The following is a 20,270-nucleotide window of genomic DNA, read 5'->3' as shown; positions in this document are numbered from 1 at the left end:
AAGGTTTAAATGAATTATTTCATAACTTTTTTGATTTCTATCATTACTGATATCAAAAGATGTTTTAATTGATTATTATTAAATTCACTGTCTCGCTTAAAATAATTACAGATTTTTCAAAATATTTTTTGAATTATGATTTCATTTAGAGTTTTGCGTAAAATTGTTATTGATTTTCAGACAAAATTTTCATATGCACTCAGCGCAATAAAAATGTTTCGTTTGTATTTCAATAATTCAATTGAATTTCCACGAATAGTTTCCAGTTTTATTTAAGTCATCGTAACACATTTTCCGAATGCCATAATATCTTAAAACCTGTTAATCTCTTGTGTAGGCTGTAGATACCGGTGTGGGTGGGTAGTGAGTACCTATTGTCAGGGCCGCATTCGGAGATCCAGGGCCCCTAGGAGCCCCTTTTTGGTGACGGGTAAAATGGTGTGGATTTTGCCACACGGAGGTACTTTTTTAAGTAACAATTTATGTAATGTATCCTGTTTTTTACGAAGCAGGTGAATTTCTTATAGAAATTCAATTTAAACCAATGAATGGTTCGGGATATTGAATTTTCACATATGTTCAACCTAAAAAAGTGTGTCGCTATTTTACACTTATTGAAGTTAGTATTTTAGCTACATTGGTAACTCGTAGCTTGTAGCTCGTAGCTCGAACCCGTAGCGCTCTAGTACGTTAATTGATAAGATGTGAGCTGTTCGCCGCCGTTTAGCGAATGACATGTGATAATAGTGGAAATATCTATTTGATATATCGTGAGTATACTTTCTTTCTCTGTTTTTGATGTGTATTGTTATTTATTATTATCTTTTTTCTGAAATTGATGTATCAAATATTTTTGTGTACCAGATATTATGTTATCTTATATATACTTACTGTTAACTAATTTTTATTATTTGTTTTTAACAATAATTTGTTGATACCATTTTTTTATACTTATAAGTATATGTAACTGTATTTATTTTTTTTGTTTGAATTCTTTACAAGTTATTTACAATTTTATTTTTAATTCAATTACTTTTCTTATATCAATTTAATTTTTTTTTTCTTTTTTGCTATGTAAAGTTTCACTTTTTATTTTGCATGGCAGTATGCTTTTTATTGTTTCTACATGTATACAAAAAAGCGTTGTTTATCTTTTAAATTTTTACTCACCATGTTTGTACTTACCTGTATATTTTTTTGTAAATGCCCCTTGGGCGTATTGTAAAATTGAATAAATAAATAAATACAAGGAAAACTGACCAAGTCACAATTTTTGTGTGTTAGCAACTCAATGTTGAAGTTTTCACAGAGTCGCAAACTAATACGAGTAGTTTTGCTATTTAGTACACGTTTGATGATAAGTATATTTTGCTTCACATAGAAAAATCATTAGCAATGTTGCAATGTATCGTTTAAGTGTGGAAATGTTTTGATTTTGTCAATATTTCCTATAGCAAATGTTCATAGACCAACTTGATCAGTGCACATACAATTATGAATTTCGCAAGAAAAACTTTAAGATATAAGAAGACTTAGTTATTTTACAGTAAAAGATAACACTCAGCTCGTATACTCACGATATATTAGGCCCCCATTTAAATAAGTATCCAAAACCAAATATTGCATTTTCGCTTTTCTATTGATGCAGATTTTAACTAAAAACCTGCGGAGATCGGGCCCCCTGGGCGGCCTTCTGTATTTTAATTGTATGTCAATAAAAACTCAAATAAACCGTATTGCTACTTAAAAAAAAATATGTATTTTCGGTCTAGGGTTTCCTGAGGTTTAGAAGTCTAGGCCGCGGCTTTATGGCGATAATGCGGCCCTGCCTCTAGTAATGAGGCAATAGTGGTCGAGTCCAGATTCCCGCCGAGGGGGGAGGACCTCCCTCCACCCGCGTCACGGAGAGAAACAAAGTTATGTAAATGGCTGTTTAGATTTTGCATAGTGGAAATTATATCCTTTGAACGATAATTTGACACTTAAACAACAAAAGAGCTTGTTAGCTCTGCGATAAATGGAATGGTAACTGCCCCATCTGTTATTGAAATTCCTTTACGGTATGAATACATTACGCTTCACGATACAAATGTAACGGCCATAATGGCAGCGACAGATTGGAGTTCGTACTTCCTATTTCCTACTATATATTTCCTGTTCTAGCAGTGCCCCCCTGCCCCCGCTGGAAGCGTTCTTCCATCTTCCTTCTTCCGTCTTCTGGCCACGCATATAATTGGACAGTATTGTTGATTAATTGTTTCCGGTGTAAAGTGAGGAACTCGATTGCTGATACTGATGCTGATACTGAGTCGGTTGGTTGATACCGAGCCGGCAATAATACCCTCCCGAATAGTCGGATGTAAATAAATATGTCACGCGAACAATAGATAAAATAACTCCATAAATAACATCATAACTCGTGATAAATTAATACGGAAAACCCGCGGATAGCGGTTTTTTGAATGAGGAAGTTTAGTGCTATGGAAAATTAGATATAAAAACTATTTCAAACACGTGATAAAAATAAAATAATTTAATTGTACGGCGAAGTTTCTCGAAAATGTATGAAAAAATAAATAAAAATGAACTACTTTGAACGACGTCACAGGTTCTTATCAATCAACCGATGAATGATAGTGTTGACATGTTTTGTGATAGATTTTCGGTTTCCGGGAAGCCATTTTTTTCAACGTTTAGTATATTTGGACCGCAACGGGGTTCTATTTATAAATGTAATTTCAAAATAAATAAACTTTAAAAAATCAAAGCGATGAAAAAACGTTTTTTTTATTTAGTTTGATAGTCTATTAACGAATAACAAAATTTAAAAAACCACTGAATTTCCTCATTATAACAACATAAGCTAATTTTAAAAAAACAAAAACGTAGCTGCAGGTGCGCATTCTGACAGATGGTAAGCACACACTCAACTTAAGTAAGTGCAAGGTTATGAGATTTTTTCGTCTGGAAAATCCAATCATATACGACTACTCACTGAACGAAGAAATATTATCATCTGTGTCTAGTATACGAGATTTAGGTATTATACTTAAAACTAAACTTTCTTTTACAATTCATATTGAACATGTTATCAATAAATCCTTAAAACTCCTTGGATTTAATAACAGAAGCACAACTGACTTCAAAAATATCAATACCCTTAAAGCTCTCTTCTGTTCTAGGGAACAGAAGAGAGTTCGCTCTAGGTGCGGGCGAACTAGGGTTCGCCCGCACATAGAGTATTCCTCTGTTATCTGGTCTCCATATTATGATGTACACATCAAGAATGTTGAATCAGTTCAACGTCGATTTTTGAGAAAGATAGGCTGGAGGTTGGGCTTATCCAGAGACCAATAAATGTATAACGAGTTAGAAAATACCTTAAATATATCTTCTTTTCAAGACCGTGGAAATAAATCCGATCTTCTAGTCCTATTTAAAATTCTCAACTCACTCTTTAATGCGTCTGAACTACTGAGATCAATAAAATTAAATATCCCAGCTAGAAACCTCAGACAAAACTAACTCTTTCATACCGATAACCAAGAACTAACTATGGTTTTCATTCCCCTATGCCTAGAATTCTTAGGTCTGCCAACAAACATACCAGTCTTGATTTCTTTGATAAAAAGTTGTCTTGTTTCAAGCGATCACTGAATCAAATTAAATTATAAACACCTCTCTCCCGTTTCCACTCCCACAAATTCTACTCTATACTATTTAATCTTTCAACTTTTAATAATTTTCTATGGATAAATATGTCCTTAAAAATGCCCATTGGGCGTATATATAAATAAATAAATAAGTAACTCACAAATATTGAGTTATTATTCCCTTATCGTACCTAATGGGGCACTGCATTACACTGCAGTACGCTGACCGCAGCGTATCTTAGTCATTTTTATTACATGTAGGTATGTAAAATGACCAGTCTTACGATTTTGGTGCCAGTCCTGGAATTATGATACATTCTAGTGTGAAATCACCCTTTTAAATGCCGGGAATCGTAGTCGAGATCTCTTGCGCGGTAAACAAACGCGCTGACCATTTGACCACGAGGCGAACGAAAATAATAAAACCACCGAAAGGGAGAAGTTACAGTTTTTCCGTTCGCATTAAATTAATCAAGCGAAACAAACGTAAAATCTTTTTTACACATAATATATAACATAATTAAATAAACTAACTTAAGACATAAAATAACTGAGAATCGCACGGCAGGCTGGTAATGTAAAATAATTATTTGTAAGTTATGATAGAATCAACAATAACAGCTTCTCAGAAAAGTACTATCGGATGATGTACATTAGCACTAGGGACGGACTGCGGAACTACAAGTTTATAGAAAACATTCGGCCCCACCGAACTTGCGAAATTGTTATGGGAGTTAAACTTTCGATCGTTTCATCTTCAATTGGTTACTGGTTAGTGAAACCGTTTAGAAAACTATGAAGGAAAACTTTCTAAGAAACGGTATCGAGATTCGGATCCGCAACCGCAACGACCGGTCAGGAGCAGTAATCGGAACACTGTCACACTCATACAACAACTGTCCCGGGTCCGATTGGGCTGGACATACCGGATATTCCTATTCCGTGACTGCAGTGGGTGAGGGGTGAGCAATATTGCACGAAAAGGACACGTCATTATTATTTGTAAAAATCTCAACCTAAACCCCTCGAAGTTTGTCTATCTTTAACCTTGTAGTGGTCGCGCGGGGTACACACTCGTATGTGGTGACATGCTAACATAAAAAATAGAATATCTCTAAATCGATGTAAATGCGCAACTTGGAACTCCACGTTCTTCAAATAGAACATTCGTGTTCTCCTCTTAGAGTGTGTGGTGCTTTAGAGACGTTCGGACCACGTGTCAGGAGGGTCTCTCGAAGTTTGTCTATCTTTAACCTTGTAGTGGTCGCGCGGAGTGCTACCGATCTCCCCACCATCAACTCTTGATGTAAGTACTTCGGTTTGTACCTCCCGATACGCATATCTACGCATTAAAAGTGACAAAAACTTTGTTCCAGCGAGCAATATTGTTCCTTTAATTACGATTTATTTAAATTTTAAATCGTTCTGATGTTGGCACTTTTTTTCTTAATAGCCTATTAAAAATATGTTTGTTGTAATTGTATATTGTTTAAAATATGAAAAAAAAATCTTTTTTTTTTTCTAGCACAGATCTCATTTGTTTTTTTTTTATTAATTTATTAAGTTTATTTTTACTTACACGTAAAACGTTTTTATCGTATTCTGTGGTACTGTAGTTTTAAGTCATTATTTTTGTATATTTGTTTACGTTTATTTGTGAAAATTGTTTGTAGATACCTTATTTTTTAATTTAAAAAAAAACATAGGCATTGGTGAGATACTGAGGGGGGGAGACGTGTTGGCCTCTGTCCGTACATCCTTCCCCTTCCCTCCGTAATCCGCTTAGAGTTTGTAGTATTCCTGCGGAATATTTATAATAACTTTCCTCTATGCGCAGCTGACAAAGAGTCCCCCGAGACTCTAACGGCTGCTGGTGAATGGTGGGTTTAGTTTGTATTTCTTTGTAATTGGGTAGGTATACCTATTCTGTTTATTCAACATCTTATTTCATAGTGTCGGGGAGATGGCGAAGTACATTAGTATCCAATATCGATAACCAGATGTGAAGAAAAGCGGGATGGCTGTGTCCGCGTGTAGCAGTTAGCAGTTGGCAGTTGGCGGTGTCGGGCGCGCCGCGGCACCACACGCTCGCGGTCGTGTGGTGTTCTGGGTGTTCTGGGTGCGGAGTTTCCCGACAGCCGCTGAGCTCTCCCGAGGTAACTGCGCGGGAAACATATTTTCACGATGGCCACCGTGAGATGAATACGCAATAGCGGCAACAAAATACTGCGGTACCGATAATGTAACATACGATCCTCATGCCCCGAGAAGTGGGATATGGCTCGAAAACGAGCCTCCATAGATAAGTAACGAACTTTTTTGATATGTTTATATTCTTAACGCCTTTCCAATGCCACTGAAAAGAAATATTTCGAGCGAAGAGTCCACCCCGATTAATGTTTTTTTTTTATTTAAATATAAATTAATTAATTGCATTATTTTATGATTTTTATAGTTATGACAGTTGTGTAATACAGTTATTATATTGTGTATTATAGTTATTGTTGAATAAGACAAAATATGTTAAGAAAGCTGATTCATTGTTTGTCCAATCCACTGTTAATCCAATAATACTTCACTTATAAGGAGAGAGTTCACGTAATTCGACGTGATCGTAGAACAACGACGGAAGAGCGAAAAATGCGACATTGACTTTCTTTTTTATTTGATCTTGAAAATATTACATAAAGGTTGTATATTTCAGGCTTTAAAAAAAATTAAAGATGCATAACTAACCCAAGTATCAAATTAAATACTTGAATACTTATCAAATTGTAACTTAAAGCGTCAAAAATATTTTAAACATCTCTCAAGTACAGTTAAAGAAAATCACATGCGTCGTTGTTCTACGACTGTACGTACGACGAGTTGTATGTGTGCGACATAATTGTATGAACAGTTTCACAAAAGTTAATTAAACTGTTACTTGTTACAATTCACGTTGCTCTAAAGTGTTATTTAGATTATGCACGGTTCAGTTTAATATATTTTCCTGTCCAGTTTTTCTTCACCGTATCGTGTTTAAAAACGGTTTCAGCTATTTCTAAAGAATCACTATTTTAAAATTAAGGTCTATTTTTTTGCGAAACTGTTTTAGCTATTTTTGTTGTTTATAACTGTTTAAAAATAACATCTTATTATTTTTTCACTTGTGTATGTGCGTATGTGAATGCGCGTAGGTGCGTGAGTAATATAACATGTACGTATAGTTATATGGAAGAGGGTATAGAAGAGAGCTTGGTTACATTCAAAACATCAAAAAACATATTTTTAGTTAAATAATAATTTTAAATATGGTACGATTCGCAATCTTATTCTGTAAAATAGTATTTTACTTTTTAATTAAAATTGGTACAAAATGAAAATAATTAATAATGTGCAACAAGTACCATAAATTACGTTAGGTAATTACAAAATTCGGCATAATCGGCGTGCGTGCATGAGAAGATGTATGAAAGTAGAGGAAGCGAGATCTGCATGTAAAGACAGAGCGATATAGCGTTCTATCCTCTCTGCCTACCCTCACGGGGAAACGGCGTAATGGTTTGTTTGTTTTTGTATATTTTTAAAAAATTCATTTTTAATGTTTTCTTTTTAACCTTTTCTCTGATTTCTTGTTTAATTTGCGTGTTTTAGATCTTAATTCTAAAAGGTACTTTTATTTTTTGTTTTGTAGATATAAATTAAAATTTTTGATTTATTTGGTTTTGTTTTTTATCTTGTTTTGGTTGCATTTGTGATCAACCACTATTTTTTTTTGCTAAAGTTTCGAGCATATGTTTTAATTTTTTTTTCTCTATTTTTCTACTTTATTAAAAACATTAAATCTAGTTTCTTGTTTTTTTTGTATCTTCTAAATACCATTTTAATTTTTTCAAAGCGTCAAATAAATATATTTTATTAATTTGTACGTGTACAATATTATGTCCGTACCCCTTTATTTGAATCATAATTAAAACTAACGTCTGAGCAACCGATCAGAAACAATTATTTAAAATAAGTTATTTGTTGAATATTCTTCCATTGTCATGATGTAATAACTTAAATTTACAAATAAGTCACCAATTTAAAAAAAATCGGTACACTTCCACTTATTTATTCTTTAAATATTTTTAATTGGTAACTTTTATGTAAATATAAATTATTACGTCATTATTATTTAAGAGTTTATCGGGACAAATATGTTTTAATACCTACTATATTTCTTTTTATAATTTATTAATATAGTAATTCTACAGTTCTTCGGGATCATAACTAAACGTGACCTAGAAAATTTGAAGAAAATAATAACAATGGGCAGCGTGTCAGGAGTCAGGACGAAGAAGCAGAAGCAGAAGCAGATCTGCAGGTCAATGGATCGACCGGATGGAAACAATGTCGCGGGCGACCCCATACGGAGCTGCCGAGAGGGCGCGGCGCAGGGCCGCGAAGGGTGGAGACGCGCCGTCAATGGGATTGCTGGGGAGAGTACCGACGATCGCGACCCCCAGAACTGAGGAACGATAGAGAAGAGTGTATTTTATTTAATATAGACTCTATTAATATTGAAAAAAAAACAACATATCAGTTGGTAAAATGTGAGAGGATGAATTAACGCGGACCCGTGGTAGTGTAGCGGACTCGCGGATTATCTATACTACAACTATTTATAGAAATTGAAAAATATTTTCAGGTGTTATCTATTTGGTGAAATAATTCAGTCAGATGGATCTCGCCCGCATCGCCCGCATCGCCCCGAATTGAAGAAGGGATGTTCAATTTAAGCCGAACGATGAATGTCACAATCGAAAGTGGTTACTATTAAGTGCATTAGCAGCCCATGACAGATCATAAGCCCTGTAAATGCCATGACCATATTTATTTATCAAAAATGTTCTCTATCTCTATTGTAATTTGTTATTCTTGATAACATCCTAGGGAGTGAAATCCAGTCCTTGTCTACAAACATTTTGACAAACTCGAAATATTCTTATTTATTTACGGACTTATTCAGTCCATTCAACAATGGCAAACACATTTTCTTATGATACATAGGTAAAATTGAAATAAAATACAACTTAAGAAAATTAAAGCTTGACAAATAATGAAATTTATTTACAAATAGTGGAAAATGGCTTTCAAATTTAAATATTTGGGTCAATCATATTACATAATATTATAATATATGTGTTTTGTATGCAACGAAATGTCGAATATTCAACTCTTGTATAATGCCAGTACTCCTATATGGGTGCGAATCTTGGCACCTTACCAAAGCTCAGAACACCGAACTTCCGAGTTTTGAGAGTAAGTGCTCGAGAAGAATATCAGGTATAAGGTGGTTCATTGAAGTCCGAGAGCGGACGCAGCCCATAACGACCCATAACGAGCGTCTCGAGGATGCGGCGGTGGAGCTGCCTCGGACACGTGCTGCACATGCCTCGGGAGAACCTGAACCCGAGTTGCCTCTTTTTGAAACCTGCGGGCTCTCGCCGTCCCGGAAGGCCGTCGATGACGATCTTTAGACTTCGATGAGGTTCGGCGGAACTAAGGGGCGCTGGATCGACGCGGGAAGATGCGAACATGCCGGCTGGCGATAGGGTCTCCCGGAGGCAACTGGTGATGTCCACGTGCTCCACTTAGGAGCGGGTGTGGAAAAAAAGAAGTATGCATATTATCTGTATAAAAATTCCTTAACGAAAAAAATAAAATCATAACTCTAATAATATTATGTTTCTTGCATTTCTTTTGAATTATTCAATGCCCGTAGTATTTTCAATATAATTTATTGTTACTTCTTCTCACTACAGATTTTATCGTTACTATTATTACTACAATAATTATTATACATTAAAAAGTTTTTAGTATTACGAAACTGTTAAACTAATAATTTGTCAACTAAATTTTTGTCTATTAAACAGTTTTTTTATTTTTGTTAGGTCATTATTAGTGTTCTTGTTGTTGTTCACATTTAATTTGTGAAATATGTTTAGTAGTATTATTTTATATTTTATAAAGTGTATAAGTACATATATATTGTGCTATATTTAACTGTTTGCGAACTGAAAAAAAAAAAAAATATTCTAAAGTGTATAACATACTCGTAGGAGATAATAATTAGGGAATGTTCCGTTGTCTCTTGGCTGTATAAAGCAAACCTCGACATTAAGTGATTATATTTAGTGGGGTCTAGTACTATCCGAATGTAATTTATTACTGACAACGCGCAACGCCAACGAACGAACGAACTCATTTGTTGGAACATCTGGTTTCGGGAACGTAGAACGCAGAACGCAAAACGCAGAACTCACTGCTCGAATAGGAGAGTGATAACTCAACTTCGATCGGAGGAATGAGGAGGTTCAGTGGTTTGTTTAATAGACTATCAATTATAACTGAAGTATTACATTTATATCAAATAATCCATTCTATGTTTGATACCCTTGCAATTTTATCACTAACTAATTTTAATCCAATCTGATATTAATAATCATATAATCTGTTTACATTAACTTTACTAAACGGCACACAAAATTTAACGTCTACCCGCCAATATGTCTATAGAAGTGTCGTTTTATATATATATCTCTTCAATCCGTGCCTCATGTCTGAGGATGGTGATTACGCCTGACTCCAGGCATGGCTCGTCTGTGGACAGTCTCCCTCCATCTGGAACGGTCTTGTGCTCTTCTATAGGCATTCGTCAGTGATGATTCTGATAACTCAGTGACTGTACCGCTCCATCTTGTCGGTTGACGTCCACGCGACCTTGTCCCTTCGACACTTCCCAGGAGAATAGTTTTCTCCAAACTATCAGAATCTCCCCTGGAAATATGCCCAAAGAACTGCAGGATTCTTTTCTCACACATGGATATCAGTCTTTCTCCTATGTCCAGTTCCTGGAGAATAGATGCATTCGTACGTCTGGCCGTCCACGGAATCCGCAGCACTCGCCGCCAACACCACATTTCGAAAGCTTCGATTTTTTTCTTTTCAGATTCCCTCAGTGTCCAACACTCCACACCATACATGGACACTGAGAAAACCAAGGCCTTCACCAGTCTCTTTTTGGTGTTAATGGTTATACTGCGATTCTTCCAGATCTTCACCAGCCGACTCATAGCACTTTTGGCAATACCAACACGTCGCCGTATTTCACCTTCACACCCACCGCCATCGCTAATGAGAGAACCTAGATAAATGAAATTGTTGACTCTTTCTAAGTTGCGCAGTATGGATAATGGCGCTACTTTATTAGCTCGATCAATGATCATAAGCTTAGTTTTGCTCATATTCATTGAGAGTCCCAGATCTAAACTAGCAGCATCTATTCGGTCAATTAGTTCTTTCATTTCAATCTCTGACGATAACAATGACACCACATCATCAGCATATCTTAGGTTGGATAACTGCCTTCCTCCAATTGTGAACTTACTTGTCCAGCCGTTAAGTGCCTTTCGAATGATATATTCACCATATATATTAAACAAGACGGGAGACAAAATGCAACCCTGTCTAACACCTTTTCGAACTGGGAAGTTATCTGATAGTTCATTGTTAAAATTCACAATTGCTGAACAAGGGATATTTACATATATATTTATATATGTATGTATATATATATTTATATATTTATATATATATAAATATATATATATATATATATATATATATAAATATGTATATGTATGTATAAATATGTGTATTCTTGTAAGTTTATAATTTATTTGCTTGTCCTTTCTTTTAACTTGTATATTATTACTATGTTTTAAATGTAATTGTCTAGCTTGGAACGGGGTATGGACCCTTGTTAACTGGGCAAAGTGTACACAAAATGTGTTTAATATGATAATATGTATAAATAAAAAATAAAATAAAATATTAAAATACAAAAATAGTCAGCGCATTTGCCTCTCATGCGAGAGGTCTCGGTTTGGACTCCCCACGTACAACAGATAGACAAGAAATATTTATTTATTTATTTCGTAGTTTTAAAATGTAGAGGTTCTTCGTTTCAGGTCCCGAATGGCTAGGAAATTCCTATGTTTGGGTCGGACCTTCTTTTTTACAAGTGTTTTTTTCTTCATAAATTATGATTTAACTATTCACATCAATATTCATATCATTGAAAAATGAAAAATAAATATAAGTTAAAAACAAACCGATAATAATAAAAATTGAAGTATACATGTAAATTAGAAAATGAACAGGATAAAATATATTTATAAAATTGTCGGGGGATTTGCCTATCATACGAGAGGTAACGGTTTGGACTTCATCTTCAATGCATTACCACTGATTTTCTCTATGTGTTTATGAAATGTCAGGATACTCACAAATCTAACGCCCAGATCCTGTTCGGGTCAGATTCTGGTCATTCATTTTGTAGCGAAAAAATAGAGTTTTTTAGGCCCTAGTGAAGGACGTGACCGAAATTTTTGAAACATTAAACTAAGGTTTGTTTCGCCTTCCCCATTCAGATATATCCGCTTGGAGAAGACGAAAATCTTCAGAAGTTGTCGTCTTTAAGAATAGTTTTGAGTCATCCACAAACAACAGAAAACGCGAGTTCAAAATTACATTTTTAATATTTTTAATGAAAATTGAGATCAACAGTGGACCCAGGTTAGAGCGTTGCGGAACACCCGAAGAAAGAAAGTATGGAAACACTTTAACGCGAATAGTAGGATACGTATTGGTTTCTATTTTGGAGGTATTATGAGCACCTACATACGTGGGGCGAGCTCTAGCGTTACAATGTGGCGCAAGAATGCGGAGCCGACTATAAGCGTTACAATATTAAGATGTTAATATTATTTATTTATTTAATTTTATAGGACACAATGCAATAAAAAATAAGTTCTACGTGTGTACTTATTGAATAAGATTTATTCCTAAGAGATTATTTGCAAAAGCTGAGAGAGTATCATAAAAAATGCCCATTTTGTTGTTTCGGCTGTGTATATTATATTCCCGACACAGTTGGTGTGCCAAATGAATGCTCTATGCCTATGCATTATTAGGTGCGGAAAGGGAAGGGAATGATGATGTATGTACGAGTATATTTACATGGACTAGATTGTAAATATATTAGAACAAAACTTTCCCGACTATTGTCCCGATGTTCATCTTCAAGTTGTTGGATTCGATAATGCCACGTCTTTCCCGGTTTTCCCGGTTTTCCTCGATTTCTGCATCCGTTAACATTCGTATCGTTAATTTAGCTGGCCGCCAACGCAGAACTCCTTTCTTGATTTTGTCCGTAATGCTCATCTCTGCCTTCCGGAATGTACGGATCACGGCATTATTTGTGTACCGATCGTACAAGTACATAGTTTTATAGAGCAGCCCCTGTGGATAAAAATCATTCTAGGATTATAAATTTCGAAGTAAGCTATAGTTCACAGCAAAACAATAGGCGGTAGGTACTCGGGTTGAGAATCGCAAGCGCAGTGACGCAACCCTCCATTACACGTCTGCTGTTAAACCGCGGCATTCTTCTCGGCTCAATAGCTGCATAGTACCAACGTGGATTAATTATATTACTTACATTAGTTACTACTATTATGATTATTTTAAAATTATTTTTTTTGATTTTACTATTTATTCATTTAAGTATGTGTACATACATGCATACATTTATGTGTGTGTATTGTGTATGTATGCGCATATATTATAATAAATACCGACTACTGCAACTAGAGCATAATACAAAAATTATGTAAATTAATGCCTCGACACGGGTTATGCTCAATGAGGTGTTCAAATAGAAAAGTATGTGTACATACATGCATACGTTTATGTGTGTGTATTGTGTATGTATGCGCATATATTATAATAAATACCGACTACTGTTACTAGAACACAATACAAAAATTATGTAAATTAATGCCCCGACACGGGTTATGCTCAATGAGGTGTTTAAATAGAAAAGTATGTGTACATACATGCATACATTTATGTGTGTGTATTGTGCATGTATGCGCATACATTATAATAAATACCGACTGCTGTAACTAGAACATAATACAAAGATAATGTAAATTAATGCCTCGACACGGGTGAATGAGGTGTTCAAATAGAAAAGAAATAATAAAACGTTTTTTATGTATTAAATAAATTATAAAAAATTTAAAAAACCAAAAATTTGCCGCACTTTTGTTCTACGCAATAGAGCGAAGTGGCGTCTCCACAGTTGTGGCGCATTGTCACTCGGAGGTTTCACTGCATTTTCGACCGAGAGATCGCATTTCGACAGCATTCGGCCTTCTTTCATCCTTGTTTTTTTCAATCCCATTCAAAAGTCGGCACCACGACTTTAATGTTAACTGCTCCAGCGACAAACATTTGTTTACCAACGTTGATTTAAGTGCACCGTTCACCCTGTTCCCGGCACTCACTCCGGCACGCAATCTTTATATCCCTAGTAAACATACTTCCCGGATACACAAATTCCTCTACCTGTTTCAGTATAACCCCATTCACAGTGATCTCACATTTATTCATACTTCCATATCTTTCAAAAACCATCACATTCGATTTATCTACATCGATCAGCCAATCGCTCCACTTTCCAAATATACATTCGTAGTACTAGATACGGACCGAGCCAGCCATCGCGTGGAAAAAGACAAATATATTAGTTACCCAGGAGGGCCATAAATAGCGCGGGAAATCGCTGTTTTATTCCATTAATAAAAATCAAATGGAAGAATGTTCTAAATTTGTTGCAACAGAGAAGGAAAAAAAATGAGAAGGGAATGTGGAAGTCTAGGCATTTACAGGACTGTCATTGGCTGGTTTTAAGTGGACACTTTACACACTATGTAACATTCACTATTTTGCATAACATACACCAACATAAAATAATGATTTAACGGGTGAAAACGTTTTAATTTAATGCATAACAAGCTTAATGTTCCGCATCTCATATGTTTCTCCTTAAAGTTTGTACCGAAATCCGTTTACCCTGCCAACAATGTGTACATTACCTACCACTAGCAACAACTAGCAACTACTGGAGATTGGCAACTGACCAAGTTTTAAGGCTGAAAAAATCTCCGCGCCTAAAAAATTAATTCTCGTTATTCATACAGTTTCAGTTAACCCGTTATTCATACAGTTAACCATGTTGAAATGCGGTAGTCTTGTTTTCTTCGTCTCGTAAGCTCCCAATTCAATTAAAACGAAATAAATCATTACTGATGTAGAAAATGCCAAAGGTTAAACAAATCTACGGTTGGGTACTCGTATCGACATCAAATTTTACCTGAAAATATATAAATACTATTGACTGACAAAACGTAAAGGAATTTTTAATGTTCCTGATGAAATTACCATATCTATTGGTTCTTTAAAGAATACCTAATCATTAGGACTCTGTTCCCACATTTGTCTTAAAGAGTTGCAGCCATATTATAAAGAAACCACTATCTGTAATATTTAATCAATCCTTAAAACCAGGCACTTTTGCAGAGATATCGAAGACTTCCAAAATTTCTCCTGTATTTAAAAAAGGCAATAAAACATGCATTGAACATTTTAGACCTGTGGCAATTTTATCTACACCTGCGAAGGATTTGAGTGGTTAATTCAACATTTTATCAATCCCAAAATAGAGCCATTCATAACAATTGAACAGCATGGATTTCGGTCGGGGCGGTCAATTATCACAAATTTGATGGTGTTTACGAATTTTGTCACAAAATCACTCGAAAAAGGTGCTCAGGTAGACGCTCGTACAACGACTTCTCAAAAGCATTTGATAAAATAGATAACCAGCTTTTGCTTCAGAAACTTTATAAGATTGGCTTCAGTGACATTCTTCTGAGATTTTTCTCAAGATATCTTATACGAGTAGATTGAAAGCAGTATGTATCATATGGACTCCATCAATCTGCAATTTTTCACACCTCCTCGGGAGTGCTCCGGGGATCTAATTTAGGAACAATGTTGATCACAATATTCATAAATGACATTAGCAATGAATTTAAATTTTCCACATTTTTATTATTTGCCGACGACTTGAAAATTTTCTGTGAAATACAACTTTGGACTGTTTGAAACTTTAGTACGACATTAAAAATATTATACAATTGGGTAAACAAAACAAACTGTTCTTCAATGTCTCTGAATGCATTAATGATAATACGACATGAGTCGTACTCAACAGCGTCCAAAACAAGTTATTTCCGTTACATCACGGATGCAGTAAAGTTCGAACGAACGTCGACGTCCAGGGATCTCGGGGTGCTGTTTGACGCTAAGTTATTATTTAATCTACATATAATATCATTATGTAGTAACTCCCTTAAAATGCTTTAATTTGTTCTTAGAAATGCCAAGATTTTTTCAAATATTCAGGTTCTGAAAACATTGTATAATTCCTCGGTAAGAAGTCGCTTGGAATTTAGTTCCTTCGGTCGCTAAATGAAACCACATATTTCTCAATGATAGAGAGGGTGCAGAAAAAATTTCTGCGTTATCTGTATCTGTAAAGGGAGTATGGATATTACCCGTGGCTTTTCCCGACTGACTCCTTACTGGGAATGCTGGGCTACCAATCATGGTTGGGGAGAAGGGATATTCATTTGGGTGTTCACTTTTTTCAACTTATCGGTGGTCGCATACATGACTCCGATATTCTGAATGAATTCGGTCTATTTGTCCCTGATAATTATCTTCGACAAAGGCAACACGGGTTGTTCTACCTACGATGGTTATGCCGGTAGGTAGAGCAATCGTGTCGCCTCGGATGTCGATATATTTTATGACAGTGGGATTTCTCTTAGGAAGGCAATTTCCAAATTGTAATATGTACGTTCATTTTACGTGACTTCTTTTTCTTGTCATTCCTATTTGATAAATCTGATGAGTATATTCTGTATTCTATTGAGAATGAATTGGTTCTCAATGTAAATAAACAATAAATAAATGAAATGAAATACCAATATTTCATTTTCGTGATGGAAAAATCAAATTGATTAATACCGTCTCTTCCATAATACGGGACGAGCCGCCTGACGAGGAACGCGAGACAGAAGGGTCACTCCGATCTTCCTAGGAAAGTTGCGTCACGTCACGTCCGCGTCCCTTCGGCAACTTTTCTTCCTTTCACACACACGTGTGACAAAAGTGAACTAAACTGAGAAGTTGACTCACAAAACGAAAATGTCTCAACGAAAAGATTTGTCTATTAGTTTTCCTCGAGCGAGAGAAAATCTTTATCAACTTTACTGTTCACGCTGTGCGAAGCTTTTGAAACACATTCGCCGACTTTAGTAGGCTAAATCTTAAATGTACTCTCGTCTACCTGCTTACTACTCGCCCAGCGATCTACGGATAGTAGCCGACAAGTTTATCCAGAGGCGAAGCGATGCCTTTTGATTATTATTTGGAATGACAATAAAATTTATCTCAATTTAGATTTCATTTTTAATATTAGTTAAGTTCATATCATCATTATTATTCCCTTTCCGCACCTAATAGTGCATAGGGCACTGCATTGCTGTACCAATCGCAGCGTATCTTGATCATTTTTGTTACATAACGGTAAGGTGATTAGTGTTATGCTTCAGGCACCAGTCTATCGACTATGAAATATTCTAGAGTGAAAACACCCTTTTAAATAATATTTCATATCAACCATGTCGGGAATCGAGCCCGAGACCTCTTGCGTGGTAGGCGAATGCGCTGACCATTACCCCACGAGGCCGACGATTATTTCATTATATAATTTAGTTCATATTATAATTTGCTCAATCCAGTATAATAAAGCGCCAAAAATACATTTAAAATGGATGAATAGTTTGAGAAATGCGTTTAATATAAAAATGTTGACGACTTTGGTAGAATAATGTTGAAATTTAATGGATTATTGTACTAAAAGCGAATCAATGAATAATTCTACAGACCTGATACAGTTTTCAGTTTTCATTACACATTGAAATTTAGGAATTTAATTCTATTTTTGCTGAGGAAGTTCAGTGGTTTTTTCAATTTTTATACATCATATTTTCAGGGCTATGATTTTTTAAAGTTTTTTATTTCTAAAATAACTCCGCGTGTGACGTCAGAGGTTCTCTTCCGCTTATTCTCGATCGGTTCCGCCCATTGGTCCATTGACGGCAAGCAAACCGGAAATATTCCATAACTCTCTTATCATTGGTTGGTTCATATGAACCAGTGACGTCGTTTAAAGTAGTTCGTTTCTATTAAAATATTTTTAATTATTTTTTTCGTATATTTTCAGAAAACTTTGCCGTATGTACAGTTTAAATTCCCGTAGGGCTGAAGTTCCTCATGAAAAGCACATTTGTAGTATGAAATGATAATTTGCGCTTCCCTGTTTCTTCGAAGCCCTTCGTATATTGTTTGCAAATGTTTAATCGCGGCAATGGAACGCTAAAACAAAATATACATTTTCTCCTACAAATAACAGTTTATTTTTCGCATACATATGTAATACCTAATTACCGCGGAATAACTCAATGCTGAGCGTTCCAGGGCTGCTATTCTGAACACCTTTACAGGGCGTATTTATAGCAGCCCAGGAAAGATTCTTTCGCGCATGTCATAATCTTGGGCAGACATACTATATATCTGTACCTACCTTTACTACTGTACTGCAGATTCCGAGAGTCATGAAATCTGGTTTTATATTATTTTTAAAGTTCGAGATTAGCAATTAGCAAAAATTTACAAATCTGCTTTCCTTCCTTTATTTGCTTTTTATATATTTTTATGTTTTTTCCATTATGTATTTTTGAATAATTTAATTTAATACTTACTATTATTTGGCATATTATTTATTACTCTAGTGAGTTTCTAGAAAACATATATCAATTAACATTTCAAATATGTTTTTACAAATACATTCTTTTTCTGTTGATTTTAATGATACAATTATTTTGTTTTTTTTTATTTTACTATTATTTTGTTGATTTTAATGATACCATTATTTTGTATATTTGATAATGTGTGAATCTTAATTTATTAAAATTATTTCTGATTATCTTTTTTGCATTGTATTTTTTGGAATTTTATTATTTATTACATATACCTTTTTTTCTAGATTGTTATTATATTGCATCACATGTCATTTTAATTTAATCTAATTAATTTTACTATGTATTTTTATTGTTAATTATTATGGCTTGACACGGGCATAGCCTAAAAATTATAAAAGCCTATGAACTTATAAAAGCCTTAATAAGTTCATTAATATTTAAACTAGTGTAATTTTGAATTAATACATAAATACCGGGAAAATTGTGTGCGAACCATCCCTATCTATAATATTACCCCAGAATTGATTAATTGCGTCTGTTCCTTATACCAGAGCACAGGAATTTGAGTCTTATTATTGTGGTTTCAACACTAAATCAGGGTCATTTTCGTATGTTAAAATGTAATATTTGAACGGAAAAATAATTATCTCTCCATATTTGTATTCATATTTACCTCAATTTTTTTTTTTAAATGCACCTTGTGAATATATTTTTTCAACTATTGTTATCACAATAATATTTACCGATTATTATTTTTTTTATGAGCCACGATAGTATATTTGTTCAATATTATGACAAAAATGTTCAATTCCTAGTTATTATTTTTTTAAGTCGTGAGAAAATTCTTCAATCCTTTTAAATAAATATATCTTATGACAAGATTTCAATGATTTGGAGAACATATTTAAAGATTCTTTTAAATTAAATTATGATTTACATTTCTAAAATAATTACGTACCGCGAAACCGTCCATGTTGATTTTCTCCAAAAAAATGTATGCTATGCTTTACTTTTTAATTTCTAAGAATGACCTACGTAATCATTGAATTGGGTTAAAGTTGTAATTTAGTCATATTTAAATGCGATTCCAAGCTATTTAAAATGTTGATGGTGGGCAAAATTACCTTAATTTTCGTCCATGTTTGCCCGCAACCATTATTTTAACTGTAGCTCATGTGGCGTTCTTGTCTAAGAACTACTTTATTGAATTATTAATTCAAGGGCAAAATTATCGCTTGAACATATTTTCAATGGCTAACTTTTAAAATATTCGTCTAAAAACAAGTGGGCAAATTTACCTGCCGAACTCGTTTGTTTTCATACAAGCAACTTATAGCCCTAAGGGTTGTCAAAATTTGGTTGAAAATTTAAGAAAAATAATAAATCTGCTTCATTTATAGAAATGTTTTATTTAAGTCCACATACCAATAATCCTAGTCTTAATTACCTTAATGACAATTTTTAATATGAGGTAGGAACACACATTTTTCGAAATGGCAAATATACCTATGTTGTGAGAAATAATAACTGTTTCAGGAATATAAGTAATGAACAAGTAAGAAGGTTAAAACCAGACGACATCAATTTTAAAAATAAATCGAAATTATTTCGGAATCCAAGTCCATAGCTACGAAAGTGAAAAAATATCGTTTAAGGGTGGATAATAACTGGTTAACTCCAGATATGTTGGAAATGATCAAATATAAAAACAAATTGAACACCGTGTACACAATTAGAAATGCTTCAGAAACAATTCAAAGGTAATATAAGGAATATAAGAACAATTTATCAAATGAATTAAGAAAGGCAAAGAAGAATTGAATTAAATTATCCACAATAATAATAATAC

General features: G+C 34.4%; 1 long non-coding RNA gene across 1 annotated transcript; it reads right to left on the bottom strand.

The window, feature by feature from the left end:
* Nucleotides 1-12,495: 12,495 nt before the first annotated feature.
* Nucleotides 12,496-16,930, bottom strand: LOC148276810 (uncharacterized). The gene is made up of 2 exons (XR_015823647.1): nt 16,623-16,930; nt 12,496-12,983 (listed from the first exon to the last, which is right to left on the bottom strand). It is a non-coding gene; the product is annotated as an uncharacterized LOC148276810 (long non-coding RNA).
* Between the last annotated feature and the right edge of the window lie 3,340 nt (nt 16,931-20,270).

The sequence above is a fragment of the Micrasema longulum genome, unplaced genomic scaffold (assembly GCF_059751315.1).
Source record: "Micrasema longulum isolate JH-2025_06_02 unplaced genomic scaffold, ASM5975131v1 h1tg001143l, whole genome shotgun sequence".
NCBI lineage: Eukaryota > Metazoa > Arthropoda > Insecta > Trichoptera > Brachycentridae > Micrasema > Micrasema longulum.
This window is presented reverse-complemented; position numbering and strand designations above follow the sequence as displayed.